General features: G+C 40.0%; 1 protein-coding gene and 1 long non-coding RNA gene across 4 annotated transcripts in view; one reads left to right on the forward strand and one right to left on the reverse strand.

The window, feature by feature from the left end:
* LOC110143089 (uncharacterized) overlaps positions 1 to 822 on the reverse strand; it is a 28,806-nt gene extending 27,984 nt beyond the window's left edge. For both annotated transcript variants that reach the window (XR_011491683.1, XR_011491684.1), the window contains exon 1: positions 590 to 822. This is a non-coding gene — a long non-coding RNA (uncharacterized lncRNA). The remainder of the gene's footprint in view (positions 1 to 589) is intronic.
* LOC110143088 (neuronal acetylcholine receptor subunit alpha-7) overlaps positions 1 to 22,633 on the forward strand; it is a 149,883-nt gene that overhangs the window by 39,272 nt on the left and 87,978 nt on the right. The window lies entirely within an intron of this gene.

Consider the following 22,633-nt stretch of genomic DNA (forward strand, 5'->3'; position numbering starts at 1 on the left):
ACAGATTTATTAGATATTTTAGTCCCATAGGTCCCTGGGCTCTGTTCACTTTTTTTTTCCAGTTTTTGTTTTCTGTTTATCAAATTGTGTAATCTGTGTCTTCCATTTCACTCATTCTTTCACTATTCTGCTATTAGGCCCCTCAATTGAGTTTGTTATTTTGTTCTTCAGTTCCAAGATTTCCATTTGATTTTCCTTTATATCTTCTATTTCTCTGTGGGGACTTTTTATTTTTCATTTATTTCTATCATGTTTGCAGTTGCTCTTTGAAGATGTCTTTTCTTGATGTCTACTTTAAAATCTTTATCAGATAATTCTAATGTCTCTTGATTGTCATCTTATTGACATCTGCTGATTGTCTTTTAGATTCAGTTTGAAAAAAAAATAGATTCAGTTTGTCTTTTTAGATTAATCTTCTCATCTCTTTGTCTGGTGAGTGGTCAATAGGAAGCTAAACCGTTTAGCTTGTTTGTTATGAGACTGAGTCTTATTTGAACTTTGTATTTAGCTGGCTCTCAAATACCACTCTTGTAGAAGAAGGAGGGGAAAGCTTTGTTACTTTCATCTGAATGTAGATTTCCCTGCTTACCTTCTATCACATGGGAGAGGAGGAAGGAAGATCTGGGTCTAGGTGGGATTCCTCCTCCCCGCCTGCTGAGTCTCCTGCTACCATCCTGCCTTCTTGAACTTCATTACTGTTCTCCACATGGCCTTCACTAGCAATATGTGTGTGTGTGTCCTCATAACTGCTGGGCAGTGGTTAAAATTCTTACTCTCTGTCATATGCTTTGTGACATCATTCCAAGGAAGAGGAAGGGAGATGGGGGAGGGGGAGGGGATGGTTGTTGTCTCTACTGCCAGGTGAGGCTAGAAGTCCAGGATCCCCACATGGTCTTCAGTGTGTGATTGGACATAGCTTATTAAACGAAAGTCACTGCTCCCAAACTGGCCTTCTCTGACCTAACCGTGGTGGGAGTGTTAGGGTGCCTTGTTATAGCCTGAAGACGATAAAAGTCTGCTGTTTGTGGACCTGGTTAATCATGGGGCCATCTTTTTTTCCATGGTGTTTGGGTAAAGTGTCTGTTACATAAAACTAAATTTTTCTAGGATGCTTGTTTCCTGGCTTTTTGATTAGAGATAACAGGCTTTTGTTGCCACTTTTTTGTCTGCGCCTGATCCCTTTCTGGGTGGCCAGCTTCTTTGTTTCTAAGTCTGGAACATACAAACCAAAAAGAAAATCCAGAAGGTTCACTGCAGTGTTGTCTCTTGACTCCTGAGGCTTCCTTTGCACTTTTTAGAGTCGTCTTATATTTGATTTATGTATACCATCTAAGGGGTTTAGTTGTTTTTCATTGTATTTAGTGATAGGGATAGGGAAAATTATATCTACTCTGTCTGGAACCCATGCATTCTTATTGCTCTTGAAATGATCATTTAAAAATTCTATAATAAGTCAAAATATAGTATTGAAACAAAAGGAAATCAAGATGTAGTTAAGATGGATTTAAAATCATAACTCCAACAGTAATGTTTATCTTAAGGTCACTATTACATCCTTCCTGTATTTTTCTTAGTAAAGTGGGTTGACTATAAGAGAAAATTTTCACAGAGAGGTTCAGTACTGAAATAATCAGTCAGACCATATTCATGACTGGAGATGAGAGATAATGACATCACAGAACAGAATTTAAACAACTCTTAAAACAATTAACTTGGAGAAGGAAATGGCAACCCACTCCAGTATTCTTTCCTGGAGAATTCCATGGACAGAGGAGCCTGGCAGGCTCCATGGGGTTGCAAAGAGTCGGACACAACTGAGCAACTATCACTTAACAGTTAACTAATGCTATTACAAGTACAGTTTTATGGGATGCTTTTCTACCACTTAATGTTTTATTGTGTTATTCACATGACTGTATTCTTTTGAAAATATTTTAATAATTACATAGTGTTTCCTTTCATGGATATGCCACAACTTATTATTTGTTACTTAGCTCTTTATAATAGTGTTGGCACTATAACATTTTTGAACTTTGATGTTTATTCCAATGTCTGATTATTTCTTTAGGATCATTTCTTAGGTATAGAATTTAGCCCCAAAAGTTAATATATGTTTTTAAGTTTCTTGACCTAAAGTAACTTAAAAGTTGCTATGAAGAAAGTATGTATTAGTTTATACATTGACTCATAGTGTTGGAAAAGGCTTGTTTCACTAAACCCTCATCAGCTCTGAGGCTTTTTGTTTTAAAATACTTAACAGGTGACTTGGCTTGTTATACATACACCTTTGTATGGTACAGATTTAAGGAAGTGGTCTACAGTTGTGGGAGCCATTTCTTTTGCTTTCTCAGCATCGTTTTCTACTATCTATCTGTGGTGAAAAATCCGTGAACCCACACCCAGAGGAGGAAGAAACCAAAAGTGGAAATGTAGCAGCAGTTGGCAGTTCAGTGCATTATTTATGATTGTGATGTTAGAATTAATCCAGTGAGATGAGAGAAGACAAACATATCGAATGCCATTCTGTCACTTGTTTTCCCATTGGATATTTTGAGGATCCTCATTTGACTATTTGCAGCCAAAGCAGTGCTTTCTATTCATATTTTTTTTATAATATTAGTCCTATCCTCTTTATCCATCCATTTATTAGACAAGATTTTCATTCTTACTAGTGTGTTGTATTCAGTTTGCAAGACCCAGGAGAGAAGGTGTGTTCTTTACTATCTTAAAATCATTTCCCAGTGCCTCTCTGATGCAGAGGGCAGTGACCTCAAACTCCTGGTGAAGAAGCTTAGTGGGCTCTTGGGAAACTCTCCTAAAGGCAGAGGGGTAGGTGAGACCCAGGGCATGAGGCTGCTCAGCAGAGGTTCAGTTCAGTTCAGTTCAGTTGCTCGGTCATGTCCGAATCTTTGCAACCCCATGGACTGCAGCACGCCATGCTTCCCTGTCCATCACTAACTCCTGGAGCTTGCTGAAACTCATATCTGTCTAGTCGGTGATGCCATCCAACCATCGCATCCTCTGTCATCCCCTTCTCCTCCTGCCTTCAATCTTTCCCAGCATCAGGGTCTTTTCTAATGAGTCAGCTCTTCACATCAGGTGACCAAAGTATTGGAGCTTCAGCTTCAGCCTCAGTCTTTCCAGTGAATATTCAAGATTGATTTCCTTTAGGATTGATTGATTTGACCTCCTTGCAGTCCAAGGGACTCTCAAGAATCTTCCCCAGCACTTCAGTTCAAAAGCATCAGTTCTTCAGCACTTAGCCTTCTTTATGGTCCAGCTCTCACATCCATACATGACTGCTGGGAAAACCATAGCTTTGATTATATGGACTTTGTTAGCAAAGTGATGTCTCTGCTTTTTAATACACTGTCTAGGTTTGTCATAGGTTTTCTTCCCAGGAGCAAGTGTCTCTTAGTTTCATGACTGCAGTCACCCTCCGCAGTGATTTTGGAGCCCAAGAAAGTCTGTCACTGTTTCCACTTTTTCCCTATTTGCCATGAAGTGATGGTACCGGTTGCCATGATCTTTGTTTTTTGAATGTTGAGTTTTAAGCCCTCTTTTTCATTCTCCTCTTCCGCCTTCATCAAGAGGCTCTTTATTCCTCTTCACTTCCTGCCACTAGGGTAGTGTCATCTGCATATCTGAGGTTACTGATATTTCTTTCACAATCTTGATTCCAGCTTGTGATTCACCTAGCCTGCATTTTCATGATATACTCTGCATAGAAATTAAATAAGCAGGGTGAACGTGTACAGCCTTGACATACTCCTTTCCCAATTTGGAACCAGTCAGTTGTTCCATATAAGGTTCTTTTTTTTTTCCCCCATTTATTTTTATTAGTTGGAGGCTAATTACTCTACAATATTGTAGTGGTTTTTGCCATACATTGACATGAATCAGCCATGGATTTACATGTGTTCCCCATCCCGATCCCCCTGCCTGCCTCCTTCTCCATCCCATCCCTCTGGGTCTTCCCAGTGCACCAGCCCTGAGCACTTGTCTCATGCATCCAACCTGGGCTGGTAATCTGTTTCACCCTTGATAGTATACTTGTTTCAATGCTGTTCTCTCTGAACATCCCACCCTCGCCTTCTCCCACAGAGTTTAAAAGTCTGTTCTGTACATCTGTGTCTCTATTTCTGTTTTGCATATAGGGTTATCGTTACCATCTTTTTAAATTCCATATATATACATTAGTATACTGTATTGGTCTTTATCTTTCTGGCTTACTTCACTCTGTATAATGTCTCCAGTTTCATCTATCTCATTAGAACTGATTCAAATGAATTCTTTTTAATGGCTGAATAATATTCCATAGTGTATATGTACCACAGCTTCCTTATCCGTTCGTCTGCTGATGGGCATCTAGGTTGCTTCCATGTCCTGGCTGTTATAAACAGTGCTGTGATGAACATTGGGGTACACGTGTCTCTTTCAGATCTGGTTTCACAATTTGTATGGAAATACAAAAAACCTCGAATAGCCAAAGCAATCTTGAGAAAGAAGAATGGAACTGGAGGAATCAACCTGCCTGACTTCAGGCTCTACTACAAAGCTGCAGTCATCAAGACAGTATGGTACTGGCACAAAGACAGAAATATAGATCGGTGGAACAAAATGGAAATCCCAGAGATAAATCCACGTACCTATGGACACCTTATCTTCAACAACGGAGGCAAGAATATACAATGGAAAAAAGACAACCTCTTTAACAAGTGGTGCTGGGGAAATTGGTCAACCACTTGTAAAAGAATGAAACTAGAATATTTTCTAACACCATACACAAAAATAAACTCAAAATGGATTAAAGATCTAAATGTAAGACCAGAAACTATAAAACTAGAGGAGAACATAGGCAAAACACTCTCCAACATAAATCACAGCAAGATCCTCTATGACCCACCTCCCAGAATATTGGAAATAAAAGCAAAAATAAACAAATGGGACCTAATGAAACGTAAAAACTTTTGCACAACAAAGGAAACTATAAGCAAGGTGAAAAGACAGCCTTCAGAATGGGAGAAAATAATAGCAAATGAAGAAACAAAGGATTAATCTCAAAAATATACAAGCAACTCCTGCAGCTCAATTCCAGAAAAATAAATGACCCAATCAAAAAATGGGCCAAAGATCTAAACAGACATTTCTCCAAAGAAGACATACAGATGGCTAACAAACACATGAAAAGATGCTCAACATCACTCATTATCAGAGAAATGCAAATCAAAACCTCAGTGAGGTACCATTGCACACCAGTCAGAATGGCTGCTATCCAAAAGTCTACAAGCAATAAATGCTGGAGAGGGTGTGGAGAAAAGGGAACCCTCTTACACTGTTGGTGGGAATGCAAACTAGTAGAGCCACTATGGAGAACAGTGTAGAGATTCCTTAAAAAACTGGAAATAGAACTGCCATATGACCCAGCAATCCCACTCCTGGGCATGTAAAGTTCTAACTGTTGCTTCTTGTCTTGCATACAGGTTTCTCAGGAGGTAGGTAAGGTGGCCTGGTATGCCCATCTGTTTAATAATTTTACACTGTTTGTTATGATCCACACAGTCAAGGGCTTTAGCATTATCAAAGAAGCAGCTGCTGCTGCTGCTAAGTCACTTCAGTTGTGTCCGACTCTGTTCAGTCCCATAGACGGCAGCCCACCAGGCTCCCCAGTCCCTGGGATTCTCCAGGCAAGAACACTGGAGTGGGTTGCCATTTTCTCCTCCAATGCATGAAAGTGAAAAGTGAAAGTGAAGTCACTCAGTTGTGTCTGACTCGTAGCGACCCCTTGGACTGCAGCCTACCAGGCTCCTCCGTCCATGGGATTTTCCAGGCAAGGGTACTGGAGTGGGTTGCCATTTTCTCCTCCAATGCATGAAAGTGAAAAGTGAAAGTGAAGTCACTCAGTTGTGTCTGACTCGTAGCGACCCCATGGACTGCAGCCTACCAGGCTCCTCCGTCCATGGGATTTTCCAGGCAAGGGTACTGGAGTGGGGTGCCATTGCCTTCTCCGCAATGAAGCAGAAGTAGATGTTTTCCTGGAATTCTCTTGCTTTTTCTATGATCCAACAGATGTTGGTAATTTGGTCTCTGGTTCCTCTGCCTTTTCTGAATCCATCTTGTGCATCTGAAAGTTCTCAGTTCACATATCATTGAAGCCTAGCTTGAGGGATTTTCAGCATTACTTGTTAGCATGTGAAATGAGTGCAGTTGTGTGGCAGTTGAGCATTCTTTGGCATTGCCTTTCTTTGGGACTGGAATGAAAACTGACCTTTTCTAGTCCTATGGCCACTTCTGTGTTTTCCAAATTTGTTGGCGTATTGAGTGCAGCATTTAACAGCATCATCTTTTAGGATTTGAGATAGCTCAGCTGGAATTACATAACCTCTACTACTTTTGTTTGTAGTGATGCTTCCTAAGGCTCCCTTGACTTCACACTCCAGGATGTCTGGCTCTAGGTGAGTGAACACTATCGTGGTTATCCAGGTCATTAAGACCTTTTTGTACAGTTCTGTGTATTCTTGCCACCACGTCTTAATATCTTCTGCTTTTGTAAGGTTCATACTGTCATTTCTGTCCTTTATTGTGCCCAACTTTGCTTGAAATGTTCCATTGGTATTTCTAGTTTTCTTGAAGAGATCTCTTAATCTTTCCCATTCTATTATTTTCCTCAGTTTCTTTGCATTGTTCACTTAAGAAGCCCTTCTTCTCTCTCCTTGCTGTTCTTTAGAACTCTGCATTCAAATGGGTATATCTTTTCTCCTTGCCTTTCACGTCTCTTCTTTTCTCAGCTATTTGTAAGGCCTCCTCAGACAACCATTTTGCCTTTTTGAATTTCTTTTTCTTGGGGTTGGTTTTGATCACCATCTCCTGTACAGTGTTACGAACCTCTCTGTCCAAAGTTCTTTAGGCATTCCATAACCTAAGCCTCTGGAATAATGTTATCTATGGAATCAGATTAGGGCAGGTGCATTACTTCTTTACACTGAACAGAGACTTGTTGTTCTGGATGATAATGAATATAAAAGTAGGTGCAGATTAGTTTTGATCTACAAGTGAGAACTATGATCATCGATACCTGATGTGAAGAGGTTGGAGGTTGTGGGATAGAAATTCAGCTGTATCTGTTGTGCAGATATAAATCCAGGCACCCCTTACGTGAGCACTATTTTCCTGCCCCTGCTCTCCCAGAGTTTATAATAAAGTAAATTTCCCTGACATATTAAGGGTCTCACACTTAACCAAAGGTCATTTATGAAAGAAGAAATTACTTTGGAACTTTATCCAAGCTATTTAATCACCTGAATTATGAAAAGTTCTGAAGTAATTCCCTTCCTGATTCTGTGATAGGAACATTTTTCTTGGCAATTGGTGCTGTGTGCTTTATGGTCCAAGTCACCTCACTGTACTTCTCAGAGGAAACAAAGAGGTCTGTGAATAGTCTGAGTTTAGGTTATTTAGCTTTTCATTCTTTCCTATAAAATAGGAATCTGAATATGTTCTGAATTAGATGGGAAATGGACTTCGGGACTGGAGAAGGAAGAAGTGTCAAATTTTCCTTTCTGATTGCTCAGACTCTGTGGTGATTAGATAGAATGGATTGACAAATTATTTCTGGACATCATCACTTACTAGTTTTCTACAAGTCTGTAAGAGAAGGAATAGATCCTGAAGATCCATAGGGGACTCATTATTTACAGATTTCACACACACAAAAAAAAACCAGAAAGGATTCTGTAAACCCATTTGGGAAGCACAGGCTTAATCAGGTTCTCCAAGACCTCTTAGAGCCCTTGTGATAACTGTGTGAACTAGGAATCTGAGAGAGAGCATCGTAGTGCTTTTGAAATGGATCATAACCCTATGGGCCTTCCCCCATGTCCTCAGCTTTCCCTTTATGTAAAAACTTTAGCCAAAGAATTAGTTTAATCAGAGAAGTGAGAAAATGCAGAAGCAATGGAAAACAGTCCAGCAGGACAAAACAATAATAGTTTAGTCATCAAGCAATCTTGAGGACTTTTCATTTCTCTTCACAGATTGTAGATAATACGCTGAGCCGTGTCCTTTGAGTGGTTTTATAAATACTGAAGGGCTTCCCTGCTGGCTCAGACGGCAAAGCGTCTGTCTGCAGTGTAGGAGACCCGGGTTTAATCCCTGGGTTGGGAAGATCCCCTGGAGAAGGAAATGGTAACCCACTCCAGTACTCTTGCCTGGAAAATTCCATGGACTGAGGAGCCTGGTGGGCTACAGTCCATGGGGTCGCAAAGAGTCAGACACGACAGAGTGACTTCACTTTCATTTTTCTTTTTTCTTTCATAGATACTGAAACCCCCACCAGGGGAAAGAAGTTAACTACATGATGACCAGACTATAGCCATGACATAAGCTGCCACAGTTCCTAGAACTGGCCTCAGAGAAGTGGCAACAGACCAACCCTAGATCTAAAGATATACTGTACTTAATCAAGATGGCACTGATTAGACCACCTTATGACTAATTTCAAGATGACTGTCAGAGCTGATTGTGCTGTTTCTGTGTGTCTCCCCCTCTCTCTGACTATGAAAGCTCTTGCCCACTGATTATCAGTTGGGGGAGTTGGCCTATGGACAGGAGTTCACTCCCCTGATGCCACCCCAGTTTCCAGCCTCCAAAATAAAGCAGAACTTTCCGTTTACCAGCTTTGCCCCTTAATTGGCTTTTGAGCAGCAAACAGCTGGACCCGTCTTTCAGTGACACTTTCATTTGGACAGTATTCTTAACCCACAGGTTTCTAAGATGACCCTGGCCAGGTTTCACAAGGGCAGGGCTTTAAATGCAGTTTTCTCTGCCACTGTGTTCCTAGGTTTGGAGTTAACACTGCCTGGGTAGCATGAGAATAGTCACAAATGGCCATGGGCAGAGCTCCTTACGTGGGTTGTGGTCAGATGAGTGGCAGATGAATATTGACCAATAACCCTCCTGCTTCTGCCTCTCCCTCATGTATCTACATTGCAGAGAGTAGACTGTTAATGGAAGTAATTCTCTGGAGTGGGTATTAGATCCCAGAATTAGCTCAGAGAGGAAGCTACTCTGGGTCAACTGCTATGAGAGACTCCTCAGGCTGCTTGCATTCAGCACCACTGACCCCTGACCCTCTGAAGGGGCCCAGTGACACTGACTTGTCTTCCCGCAAGAATCCCACCATTCTGCCTCTTCTTTACTATTAATATATCTTTCAGTTCAGTTCATTCACTCAGTTGTGTCCGACTGTTTGCAACCCCATAACCGCAGCATGACAGGCCACCCTGTCCATCACCAACTCCCGGAGTTCACCCAAACCCATGTTCATTGAGTTGGTGATGCCATACAACCATCTCATCCTCTGTCGTCCCCTTCTCCTCCTGCCCTCAATCTTTCCCAGCATCAGGGTCTTTTCAAATGAGTCAGCTCTTCACATCAGGTGGCCAAAGTATTGGAGTTTCAGCTTCAAAATCAGTCCTACCAATAAACACCCAGGACTGATTTCCTTTAGGATGGACTGGTTGGATCTCCTTGCAGTCCAAGGGACTCTCAAGAGTCTTCTCCAACACCACAGTTCAAAGAGCATCAATTCTTCGGCGCTCAGCTTTCCTTATAGTCCAACTCTCACATCCATACATGACTGCTGGAGAAACCATAGCCTTGACTAGACGGACCTTTGTTGACAAAGTAATGTCTCTGCTTTCTAATATGCTGTCTAGGTTGGTCATAACTTTTCTTCCAAGGAGCAAGCATCTTTTAATTTCATGGCTGCAGTCACCATCTAGAGTGATTTTGGAACCCAGAAAAATAAAGTCAGCCACTGTTTCCACTGTTTCCCCATCTGTTTGCTTTGAAGTGATGGGACCAGATGCCATGATCTTAGTTTTCTGAATGTTGAGCTTTAAGCCAACTTTTTCACTCTCCTCTTTCACTTTCATCAAGAGGCTCTTTAGTTCTTCCTCACTCTCTGCCATAAGGGTGGTGTCATCTGCATATCTGAGGTTATTGATATTTCTCCCAACAATCTTGATTCCAGCTTGTGCTTCATACAGCCCAGCATTTCTCATGATGTACACTGCATATAAGTTTAAGCAGGGTGACAATATACAGCCTTGACGTACTCCTTTTCCTATTTGGAACCAGTCTGTTGTTCCATGTCCAGTTCTAACTGTTGCTTCCTGACCTGCATACAGGTTTCTCAAGAGGCAGGTCAGGTGGTCTTGTATGCCCATCTCTTTCAGAATTTTCCACAATTTATTGTGATCCACACAGTCAAAGGCTTTGGCATAGTCAATAAAGCAGAAATATATGTTTTTCTGGAACTCTCTTGTTTTTTCGATGATCCAGTGGATGTTGGCAATTTGATCTCTTGTTCCTCTGCCTTTTCTAAAACCAGCTTGAACATCTGGAAGTTCACGGTTCACGTATTGCTGAAGCCTGGCTTGGAGAATTTTGAGCATTACTTTACTAGCGTGTGAGCTGAGTGTAATTGTGTGGTAGTTTGAGCATTCTTTGGCATTGCCTTTCTTTGGGATTTAAATGAAAACTGACCTTTTCCAGTCCTGTGGCCACTGCTGAGTTTTCCATATTTGCTGGCATATTGAGTACAGCACTTTCACAGCATCATCTTCCAGGATTTGAAATAGCTCAACTGGAATTTCATCACCTTTACTAGTTTTGTTCATAGTGTTGCTTCCTAAGGCCCACTTGACTTCACATTCCAGGATGTCTGGATATATCTTTGATTGCTTTAAATGACTGTCTTTTTCTTTTCTTTGTGTTCCTGTTGAAGTATTTGAAGAGGAAATGTCCCATTGTGTTCTTCACATCCTTCTTGATTAAGGTGTGATGGGTAATGTCAAGCCAGGATATTTGCAAATGGTTGACAGTGACTCTTGACTTTTTTCCCCTAAGTTGAAGTCCTTAATGTCCTGATACCACTGCTATGAAGATCATTCCTTTCTCTCTCATTCTTGTAGTTTAGCAACATGTTCCTATAGGTGATTCCTATGAATCTTCTCTGTTTAAATGACTTTAAGAGTTTCCGGACATTTTTATATTTTTCAGATAATTTATAAAAATCTCAATGTTGATTCTGGGAGAAACCCCTGTTTAGACTGTCTGTATCCCAGTTTGTTTTGCAAACATTAAAGTAAATGACATTAAGATGGATCATTAGAAGTCTCTACTGATCACAAATCTTCTTTAACTTTCATTATCTATGAAGTTTGCACCATGGTCTATCAGTTTTGAAGTGTGCATATTTTCATATTTTAACATTTTAAAAAATAAATGTCTTACAATTGAATGGCATCTTAGATTTGATGCAGTATGAAACTAGAATAAATCTTTAGTTGGAGGATAAACCATAAAATTGTTTTTCTCTATAAACTCAACAGTCAGAAATAATCTATAAAGAGTTTGTATTTATCTTTAAGTATTTTCAGAGTTTCAACTACAATGAGTCAAATTTTTGCATCACTTTCTTTTCCTCTGAATCCAGTTTATTCTTCTGCCAAGAGTACACCTAATAGTAAAACCATAGATGAGGTGGTGTCAGTGATACACTAATTTTTTAATCTGACTCTTGGATGACAGTTTAGCTTGATCTAGATTCAAAGTTGAATTCCGTGACTACTCTCCAGAATTTGAAAATGTGACTTCATTGATTTCTGGCTGCTGTTGCTGGCCTTGGCCATCTGCTCTCAGGACAGTTTTAATTCCCTGTAGATAAACTGTCTTTAACTCTTTTGCGCTTCTAGGATATATTTTAATTTCACTACAGTGTGACTTAGATTTTTCATGGCTAAAATATTGCTCATATTTATTTATTTTTCTTTTCCATTATGATTTATTATAGGATATTGAATATAGTTCCCTGTACAGTACACTAGGACCTTGTTATTTTATATATAATTATGTATATATGTTAATCCCAATCCCAATTTATCCCCCCTGCTCCTCTCTGCCTTTTGGTTGCCATACATTTGTTGTCTATGTGAGTCTTTCTGTTTTGTAAATAAGTTCATTTGTATCCTATTTTCTATCCCATGTATTAGTGATGTCATATGATATTTATCTTTCTCTTTTTGACTTACTTCACTTTAATAGATTTAATTTTTTTAGGTATATATTTTATTTTAGAACAGTTTTAGATTTAGAGAAAGATTACAAAGATTTACTCATTTACCCCACACTTGGTTTCCCCTGTTATTTGTATGGTGCATTTTACTATAATTAATGAACAAATATTGATAGGGCATTTAAAATTCAGGTCCATGCTTTATTAGGATTTTCTTGGTATTTTTATTACTTATTGTCTTTTTTCTGTTCGAGGATTGCATCCAGGTACCATATTCCATTTAGTTGTCTCCTTAGGCTCCTCTTGGTTGTGACAGACTTTCTTTGTATTTGACGCTTTTGACAGTTTTGAAGAATACTGGTCAGGCATTTTGTAGAATATCCCTCAGTTGGGATTTGTCAGATGTTTTCTTCATGATTAGACTGGAGTAATGTGTTTAGGGAGGAAGACCACAGAAGGAAAGTACCATCTTATTCTGTCATATTAAGGGTGTTGTTATTTAGTCACTAAGTTGCATCCCGCTCTTTTGCGACCTCTTGGACTGTAGCCTGCCAGGCTCCTCTGTGGATGGGGTTTTCCAGGCATGAGTACTGGAGTGGGTTGCCATTTCCTACTCCAGGGGATCTACCTGACCCAGGGATCGAACCTGTTTCCTGCATTGGCAGCCATTGGCAAGCAGATTCTTTACTGCTGAGCCATCAGGGAAAGCCGCATATCAAGGGTACATACTGTCAATATGATTTATCACTGTTGATGTTGACCTTGATCATATAATTTTAGGCAGGTCAGGCCTCTCCACTATGCAATTACTCTTTTCTTCCCCCCTGTCTAACTGTGGTCTTATATAAGGAAGTCATTCTGTGCAGCCTACATTTAAGTAGTGGGGAGTTAAGCTCTATCTCCTTAAAAAGTGAAGTATCTACATAAACTATTTGGAGTTTCTCTGCATGAGAGATTTCTTTCTTTTCTCTCATTTATTTATTTATCCCGTGTGTGCGTGCATGTGTGCTTAGTTGTGTCTGACTCTTTGGGACCCCACGGACTGTAGCTGGCCAGGCTCCTCTGTCTATGGAATTTTCCAGGCATAAATACTGGAGTGCCTACTCCAGTTAATTTATTCCACTATTCATTTATAGCAGTGGACTCGGAGATATTTATCTTACAGTCTGGTTATAATTCAATACTACTTTCAAAACAAAACAATTTTGTTTTGCAAATTGTTCTGGTTTTGGCCCCCTGGCCTATTTGTTCCTGTGACTCTTTGATGCACCCTCATTGTTGTGATTTTATGTATTTATTTTTTGTTCATGTTCTTATTTCCTGGCACTCAAAGCATCAAAAGATGCTCCAGGTCATCTTGTCTATTACCTGCCCAACACCTGGAGTCAACTGTTTCTCAAGGACCCCTGGTTATTTTTACTGGAGAATGATTAGGAAACAAAATCTGGGTAATAGGTGTGCTACTGGGGCATCATTATTTCTAGGCCCTCAAAGTTGACAGAGTAAGGAGATAAGTATGTGTACACTATCCCATACACACACACACACACACACACACACGAATATTTCTGTGTATAACATTGAAATCTATTATATATTAAGCTAAACATGGATCTTTCCTTGTGTATCCCACTCTACTCCATTACCATGTGGGTAATTCTAACCTCCTTTCCACCCCAGTAGTGAGAAGTCTGACTCCCCCTACATCTTTCATCCATTTACTTATTCAATTCCAGTATACCTGCAGTGGTTTAGAACTGTTAACCCAGACCTCTGTGGAGAAGAGCTTCGTCACCTAAAGTGCAGTACATGTGTACATTCCACTCATTTGGGAATTACTTAAGTCAGCACCCTTTTCTTCCAACTCTGTCAGGGAGGTTTTTACCTTTGTAATGTGTTTAGATCAGTTTCTCACGTTTTTGCATTCCACCTTGGAACCTCTGACTTCCTAAATGGTTTACTTTCAAATTTGTATACATTAAGGTTTATTCTTTGTGCTGTAAAGTTATATGGGCTTTCACAAATGCTTTATGTCTTGTGTTCACTATTGCAGTATCATACAAAATTGTTTCCCTGCTCTAAAAATCCCCTGTGCTCCATCTATTCATCCATATAACCTCAAATACACACAACTGATGATCCGTTTACCAGTCCTAGGTTTGCCTTTTTAAGAATGTGTCATAATTGTAATCATAGAGTATGTAGCCTTTTCAGCCTGGCTTCTCTCACTTAGCAATATATAGTTAAGATTTATCTTACCCATGTCTTTCATGGGTTGATAGCTCATTTAATTTTATCCCTGAATAATAGTTCACTGTGCGAAGGTACCACAGTTCATCTGTTCACCTACTGTAGGGCTTTTTGGTTGCCTCCAAGTTTTGGCATTTATGAATAAAGCTGCCATAAACATTCACATGAAGGTTTTGGTGTGGATATCAGTTCTGAAATCATTGGGTAAATATCTAGGAGTGCAGTTGTTGGATAGTCCTGGTGACACCAGGTTCAGTTTTGTAAGAAACTACCAAACTGTCTTCCAGGTTGGCTGTGCTGTCTACATTTCCACCAGCAGTAAATCGGAGTTCTTGCTGCTCCACACCCTCCTAGCAACTGGTATTGTCAGTTTCTTAGATTTTCGTCATGCTGATAGACGTGTGGTAGTATGTCACCACTTTTTGTTGTTATTTTTATTTGAAGTTTTTATCTTATATTGAAGTATAGTTGGTTAATAATGTTGTGTTAGTTTCAGGTGTATGGCAAAGTGATTCAGTTATACATGTACATGTATCAATTATTTTTCAAATTCTTTTCCCATTTAGTGTATTAATTTATAATTCCTTAATGGCATGTTGAGAATCTTTTTGTATGCTCATTAGCCATCTATATATCCTCTTGGTTTAAGTCTGTTCACGTCTTTTGCCTACATTTTAGTAAGGTTGTTTGTTTTCTTATTGTTGACTTTTCCCCCTATATTTCAGATTCAAATTTTTTATCAGAGATGTATTTTGCCAAACTGTCTCCCAGTCTGTAGTTTGTCTTTTCATTCTGGTGTCTTTCACAGAGCAAGTTTAATAAAATCCAACCTAGAGCTTTTTACATGGATCGTCATCCGTTTGCAGTTGTGTTCAAAGGCTTCATCACCAAATGTGAGATCATGCACGCATGCCAAGTCCCTTCAGTAGTGTCCCACTCTGTGACCCTGTGGACTGCAGCACGCCAAGCTCCTCTGTCCGTGGGATTCTCCAGGAAAGAACACTTGAGTGGGTTGCCATGCTCTCCTCCAGGGGATCTTCCTGACCCAGCGATTGAACCCACATCTCTTGTGTGGCATTCTTAACCACTGGACCACCAGGGAAGTCCCTCAGTTTCAGAAGTTTCTCTGCCATATTTTCAAGCCTGTTAATTATTTCCTTGGCTCTGTACAATCTACTCATGAGCCCATCAAAGACTTTCTTTCTTTCTTTAATTTAAAAATATTTACATTGAATAGAATTTTGTACGTTTTTGACAAAATATATTCAAATTTCATATAGGCATTCTTTATTTTTGCTACTTTTTAAAAAATTCCTAGTATTTCTTTTAGATTTTTCCTTAGAATTTCCATATTTTTGCTGACATTACCCATCTGTTCTTGCTTGTTGTATATTTCTCCTTTAGAGTCATTTAACACAGTGATCATATTATTTTCAATTTCATGTCTAATAATTTTAACATCTGTGTCATATCAGAGTCTTTTCTGATTCTTGCTTTGTTTCTTAAGACTTTTTTCTTATTTTTAGTTGCCTTATGGCTATTCTGTCACAAACCAGAAGTGTCCTATGAAATAATAGAAATTGAAATAAATACACCTATCATTTGAGAATTTATATTAGTTTGACTAGTAGTTGGGCTGTAATGTTTGCTGTAGCTTTTGGTGCCAGAGGCTTCAGATTCTTCTATTGTCTATTTTTGTCTCCCCTCTTGACTTTGATCTTTGCTCAGTACCCCTACTCAGAGGCTATCTGCAGCTCTTTCAGGGGGAACCCACTGTCATCCTTCTGGAGTGTTAGTGTGGTAGAAAGATGTGGGAGAGGGAAGGTGTTCTGTAGGTTCTGTGGTGTTAGGATTAAATCCCAGTCTTTCAGTGGGCCTGTGCTCATGGGCCTGTGCTCCTGGGCTGTGGCCTTCACAAGTGTTTCTATCTTATGATAGCTTGTATGATCTGCCTACCACCCCCACCCCGCCCCCGCCCCAATGAAACAGAAAGGCTACAGTGTGCTGGTGTGGGAGGAATGGTGGGGATCAAGTGCTGGAAAGCTTGGAAAGTGGCCTTTGCTAAGGTGAAGGCTCTGGGTGGCCTATCTTCCTTCCCCATGCCAGAGTTTCGGGATCTTTCTTGGATATTTACCATAAGAACCTAATGGGGATCCTGGAGATAAAATTCATGAAAGTGTAGTTGTCCACATGATTGTGTGATCCTGGAGTTTCTTATTCTCACTCAAGTTCATCCTCAGCAGACTCATCAAAATGACCATGTGGGCATTGCTATAAGTTTATGGCTCCAGTGGCATCTGTCCCAACTAAGCTGTGACTCTCTGAATTCGCCTGTTTCCAGATTTCTATGTGGCACTTTACCCTGCAGTATCGATCTCTCATGGGTCCAGCTAAGGTCATTGATTTTCAGTACGTTCATTGTTGTCTGTTGTTGTTGTTATGTGAAAGTGAAAGTGTTAGTTGCTTAGTCTGACTCTCTGCAACCCCATGGACTGTAACCCACCAGGCTCCTAGGTGCATGGAATTTTCCAGGCAAGAATACTGGAGTGGGTTGCCATTTCCTTCTCCAGGGCATCTTTCCAGCCCAAGGATCAAACATCTCCTGCACTGCGGGCATATTCTTTACCATCTGAGCTACCAGGAAAGCTATAAGTGTGGCAGTGATTAATTCTAAACTCTTTACATATAGGAGCTGAAAAAAATGGTTAAACCTTGATTAGTTTGTGAGTCATACTCATCTTCTTGAGGAACTTGTCAAAATTTCTTAAACTGAGAGTGCAACAATTTTGGTAATTTCTCAGTCATTATCTCTTTAAATTTTCTTTCTAAAGCTTTTTTAGATGTGTGTTAGATATTTTCATTATATCTTTCATGTCTTTTAAGCATTCATGTCATCCTGTATTTTAGGCCATCTGTTCAGGTCTGTCTTCATTTTACTAATTATTGTTTCAGGTCTTTTTATTTTTAGTCTGTAACTTAGTTTATTTCAGTGACTACATTTTTCACTTTGCAAAATTATCCTTTTGCTTTGTCTTGTTTTATCCCTGAGTATCTTATCCTTCTCTTGTGCTTTTGATATCTTTATATATTTAATCATTTTTAAACATGGGTATTCAGTATTTTCCCTCTGATATTTCTTGGTCTGAATTTTGGGGGATTTGTTCCTGCTGACTTGGTTTTCTGTATCTTGGTCATGGGAGATTTTTTTACTTACATATTTTATATTTTGCATCAGGAAGACATAATCATGGTTGTAGTTTATAAACAATTTTTTTTGCCTTTTTTTTTTTTTTTTTTTTTGCTTAGTTGTTTATTCTCTCTGGTTTTGTCTGGTACCTCAAGTTTTACTGCTATGGAATAGCTTTTATGCTACTTTCTTAGTTTGCAGAGTCCCCAGGCATTGTGGATTGTTTATATTTGAATTCTCCATCTGAAAGAAGACCTACACTTTCTGAGGAATTATAAAAAATGAAAGTGAAAGTTGCTCAGTCATGCCGGACTCCTTGCAACTCCATAGACTAGTCCTTGGAATTCTCCAGGTCAGAATACTGGAGTGTGTAGCCGTTCCCTTCTCCAGGGAATCTTCCCAACCCAGGGATCAAACCCAGGTCTCCCACGTTGCAGTCGGATTCTTTACCAGCTGAGCCACCAGGAAAGCCCAAGAATACTGGAGTGGGTAGCCTATTACTTCTCCAGGGGATCTTCCCGACCCAGGAATCAAACCAGGGTCTCCTGCATTGCAGATGGATTCTTTACCAGCTGAGCTACCAGGGAAGCCCTAAGTGCTGCCTTTTTTCCTCCACTCTCAGCCCAGACTGAGACAGACTTGCCTGTGTTTCCTTCCGGCAGTGGACTCTTAAAGATCCTTGTGTCCCATGGCTGGGTGGATGGTATGGGGTTAGCTCCCCTCACCTATGGAGTGGGAGTTTAGCATTCAGTCCCACGGAGGCTTTGTTCAAGCTCTCTGAATATGACTGGCTGCCACTCTCCCTACACCAGCTTATGCACTGTCATTTTCAGTTCCCTCTTGGATTTTTTGTTTTTGAAGATTTCTCTCCTTTTTTTATTTCCATTTACATTTAAGAAAATATTTCTGTAATTTCCTCCAGCATCTCTAGGTGTTTGGTAGCAGGACAATGTCCAGGTCATGGATTCAGCTGTTTTGCTAGAACCAGAATTACGTCTCCTGTGTGTGGTCTCAGTACACTTTCTGCTTCCCACATGTATATTCTCTATTTCAGTTCAAGTTGTGTCTTCCTTTTGGCACCTCTGTGTCCTCTTTCTTAATTAATCTCTGTGTTCTTCCTCTGCACACCCTGTGGTTATCTCATGCCTTGCCTTCATGCCATTAATTCAATTTTCAGCTGGGTCTGTTTGTTCCTTCCTGGTTCTAATTTATTAGCCATGTAACTGTGTTGTTTTGGCTCAGTTTATGTGTTTAGCTCTTCAGTCTCCCTTTTATTTCATTCAGGTCTTTTATAGTCTCATCTTTGAAGTCATGTTTAATTTGATCCAAGGTTTTATTGAGTTAATAGTAGAAAGAACTCATAGGAAGCATGCTTGTCTTAATTGGACAAGCATGCTTGTCTTTTTTCCAGATTATACTTTGTATTTTTTGTGCTCATCTGTTTTCCTTTTCTTTCTTGCATTTGCTATTTTAAGTTATTTGTGTATTCATTGATTCATTCACTTCCAAACTATATTTGTGAATCTGTCACTCCAATTTTTTTTTGTCTTGCCCATGCCTTACAAGGGTATGTTTACTCATAGTTTTTAGTTTTCTGCAGTATAATAGTATAAACTTTTTTCTGTATTATTCTTTCCTTTTATGTGATTTTTACTTTTTGTTAATTTATTAAGCCAATTAATCTACATTGCTTGTGGAAATATTATATATGTCAAATAATAACAACAATAAAAAGAAAACATTACTGCTTTCACTTCTGGCTCCTGCCTTCTTTTATGTATATCATCTCCTTACCTTCCCTTCCTGCAAGTTCCACACAAGGGTTCTAGTGACCAGAGTCTGCCTCTCTCCCCTTCTCTCCCCTGGATCCATAATCCCCCAGCCCCTCCACCCCTTCCTCCACCTTCCAGCTCTGCTGACTCAAGATGGAGCTTCTTTTCTGGTTCTGCTCTCCTTCTCTATATCTTAGGCTTCATTCCTCTAGATTTGAGTCCTTTGGGGGAGACTGGGAGGCTGTTCCTCTAATAGTAGCAGAAAGAATGTCTTTCAGCCCTAGTTAAAAGTGTACCCCTGAACCACTCATCCCTCCCTGGGGAGGCTAGGGCAGGCCTTTCACACTGTACCCCAAGATACAGACCTTGGGCAACCTGCAAATGAGAACTGAGATGGGGCCAAACCCCTGGGTCCAAGAACCAGGATGTATTAAGAACACCAAGCCTGCACCAGTGACTTTCAAACTTCTGAGCTTTAGGACCCCTCTACTCTCATAAAAGTTATTGCAAATTTTCTCCCTTCCCATTTTTTTTTTACATGTGTTACATCTGTCAATATTTATTAGCATGTTTGAAATAAAGCCTAAGAAAACATTTTCAAGTCCATGAATTGATTTAAAATTATCATAAACCTGTGCCTTGTCATCATAACTAATATTTTAAGAAAAATAACTATATTCTCAAGCAAAACACATTTAGTGAGAAGGGTGGTGTTGTTTCTTATTTTTTGCAAATCTCCTGAAGGCCCAGCTTTACAGAGGACTGGATTTTCTGATCTGCTTCTGCAGTCTGCTGCATTATATGTCTCGTGGCTCTGCAGAGCTCTACCAACCGCTCAGAGGAAATGAGGGTGAAACAGGCTAATAACTCCTGATGGTTGTGAAAAATTGTGGCTTCACTAATCCCCTGAAAGCATCTCAGAAACTCAGAGGTTCCCAGTCTATACTTTGAGAATTTCTGTGATGTATGGAAATCAAAGGAAACCATTTACTGTGACCATCACCAAAGTGTTTCTTGTTAGGAACAACACTGGGAGCAGAGTTGCCTGGTGGCTGAAACACAGGTATTGAGCTAAACAGGTAAGGGACTGGGTCTCAGCTTCTGCATGAGCTGTGAGACCTAGGGCCCTGGGCTTGTTTGGTTTCACAGTTGGTATCTTTATATATCCCTCCCTCTTGATTATAAAGGTGATACAGGCTCACTGCAAAACACTCAAACACAACAGTGATGCATTCAGTTAAATTTGGGAACTCTTCCTCTAGTCCCCATTATTAGATGAGATAATAATAGCACTGACTTTATAATTTTCCCAAGACTATAATGAGTTTGGAAAAAAAAAGTGTGTGTGTGTGTATATGACATTCAGAAGACTGCAGACTCTTGAATTTAGCTATGTTCTTTTCAGATGACATTTACTGGTATCCTCTGTGATGAAAATCATGGTCTTGTTCATCTTTTGCCCTTTCTTTCTGTTGGACAGAATTTTCTGATTGTGTGCCTTTTTCTTACTGATATGTAGGCATTTATTTCTTATTCTGGTTATGAATCTTTTCTCAACCTAATATCTTGCTGACTCAGGGAAAATCACAGCCTCTCAATTTATTTTTCTGTTAAAAACAGGACAAAAACATGGCTGGTGTAAAGATTAAATTAGGTAAGAGAAGTAACCCTTTTTATAAACTACAGAGGACTACAAAAATAAGGATTTATGTTATACAGCAACTTTCTCTGCAAACAAGAATCGAGACACAGATCTATTATAACCTGTTTTTTTTCTCAGCATCTACACAAAAGCAAAGAGAAAGTGTCGGAAGCTCTGCAAAATAAAGTTGAATAATGTCACCCTGTAACTTCCTGAAGAATAATTGCTCTAGGAGTGCAGGACGGCACATGACACATCAACAGGTCGTGTTCTAAAGCAGCCATGTGATTATTCCAAGAGATTTTTAAAAAACATAAAGTGTACTTTAAAAATCCCTTTATTGAGGTATGATTGACATACCAAAAGCTATACTTACTTAATGCATACAATTTGATGTGTTTGCAGATAAACATACACCCATGAAACTCTCACCACAATCTATGACATTAACATAGCCATCACCTCCCAAAGTTTCCTCCTACTGTCTTTTTAAATTTATTGTTAGAATTATTATTTCTATGATAAAAATACCTAACATAAGGTCTACCTTCTTAGCAAATGTTTAAGACTACCTTACAGTATTATTAGTTATAGACTCTCTGCCTCACTGGGGGTCTCTATGGCTTGTTCATCATATAGACTGAAACTTTGCACCCTTGGACAGAGACCTCCCATTCCTTTTCCCCCAAGTCCAGTCTCTGGCAGCCACCATTCTGCTCCATGCTTCTATGGGTTAGATTATTTTAGATTTCTTATACAAGTGGAATCATGCAGTCTGTCTTTTTGTGGTTTCTTTCATTTAACATCATATCCTCCAGGTTCATCACACTCTTGGAAAGAGCAGGGTTTCCTTCTTTTTTGAGACTAAATACTATTCTGAAGTGCTCAGACTGAAAAGCAAAGGAGAGGTTGGTTTTGGGTACTGATTTTTGTGGTTCCATGGCAGCCAGGAGTCCTGTGTTGTCCTGTGAGAGCCCAGGGTCAGGAAGGAGCATGGGTCTTTTGGGGGAGCTGTGTGTGTGTGTGTGTGTAAGAGAGACAGTGAGAGCCACCACATGGGGATGCACTGGAGTTGAGTCACATGTCAGCCTATGTGACACTGCCCTCGTCCCTCCCACACTGGGAGGTTGTGGGGGCAGCTACTGTCTCCCCATTTCCCAGGAGTGAACACTGAAATCGTGGACAGCGAATGCTTAATGAGAGGAGCTGATTGGACCCCAGGAGGTTTCCCAGCAGCCAGTGTGGGCTCTGCCCTCTGTGCAAGCCAGTCTGGTTGGGTCAGGGCCGTGATGGACAGATGGTTGCTGAGGGTCTGGAGTCCCTGGAACCCATGCCCAGATCCTGTGCTGTTGCTCCCAGAAGGTCGTCGTTGTTCTTCAGTCACTCAGTCATGTCTGATTCTTTGCAACCCCATGGACTGCAGCACGCCAGGATTCCCCGTCCTTCACCGTCTCCCAGAATTTGTTCAAACTCATGTCCATTGAGTCGGTAATGCCATCCAACCATCTCATCCTCTGTTTGATCTCACTGCAGTCCAAGAGACTCAAGAATCTTCTCCAATACCACAGTTCAAAGGCATCAATTCTTTGGTGCTCAGCCTTCTTTATGGTCCAACTCCCACATCCATACATGACTACTGAAAAAACCATAGCTTTGACTAGACGGACCTCTGTTGGCAAAGTAATGTCTTTGCTTTTTAATAT

This window comes from Odocoileus virginianus, chromosome 16 (assembly GCF_023699985.2).
Source record: "Odocoileus virginianus isolate 20LAN1187 ecotype Illinois chromosome 16, Ovbor_1.2, whole genome shotgun sequence".
Lineage (NCBI taxonomy): Eukaryota > Metazoa > Chordata > Mammalia > Artiodactyla > Cervidae > Odocoileus > Odocoileus virginianus.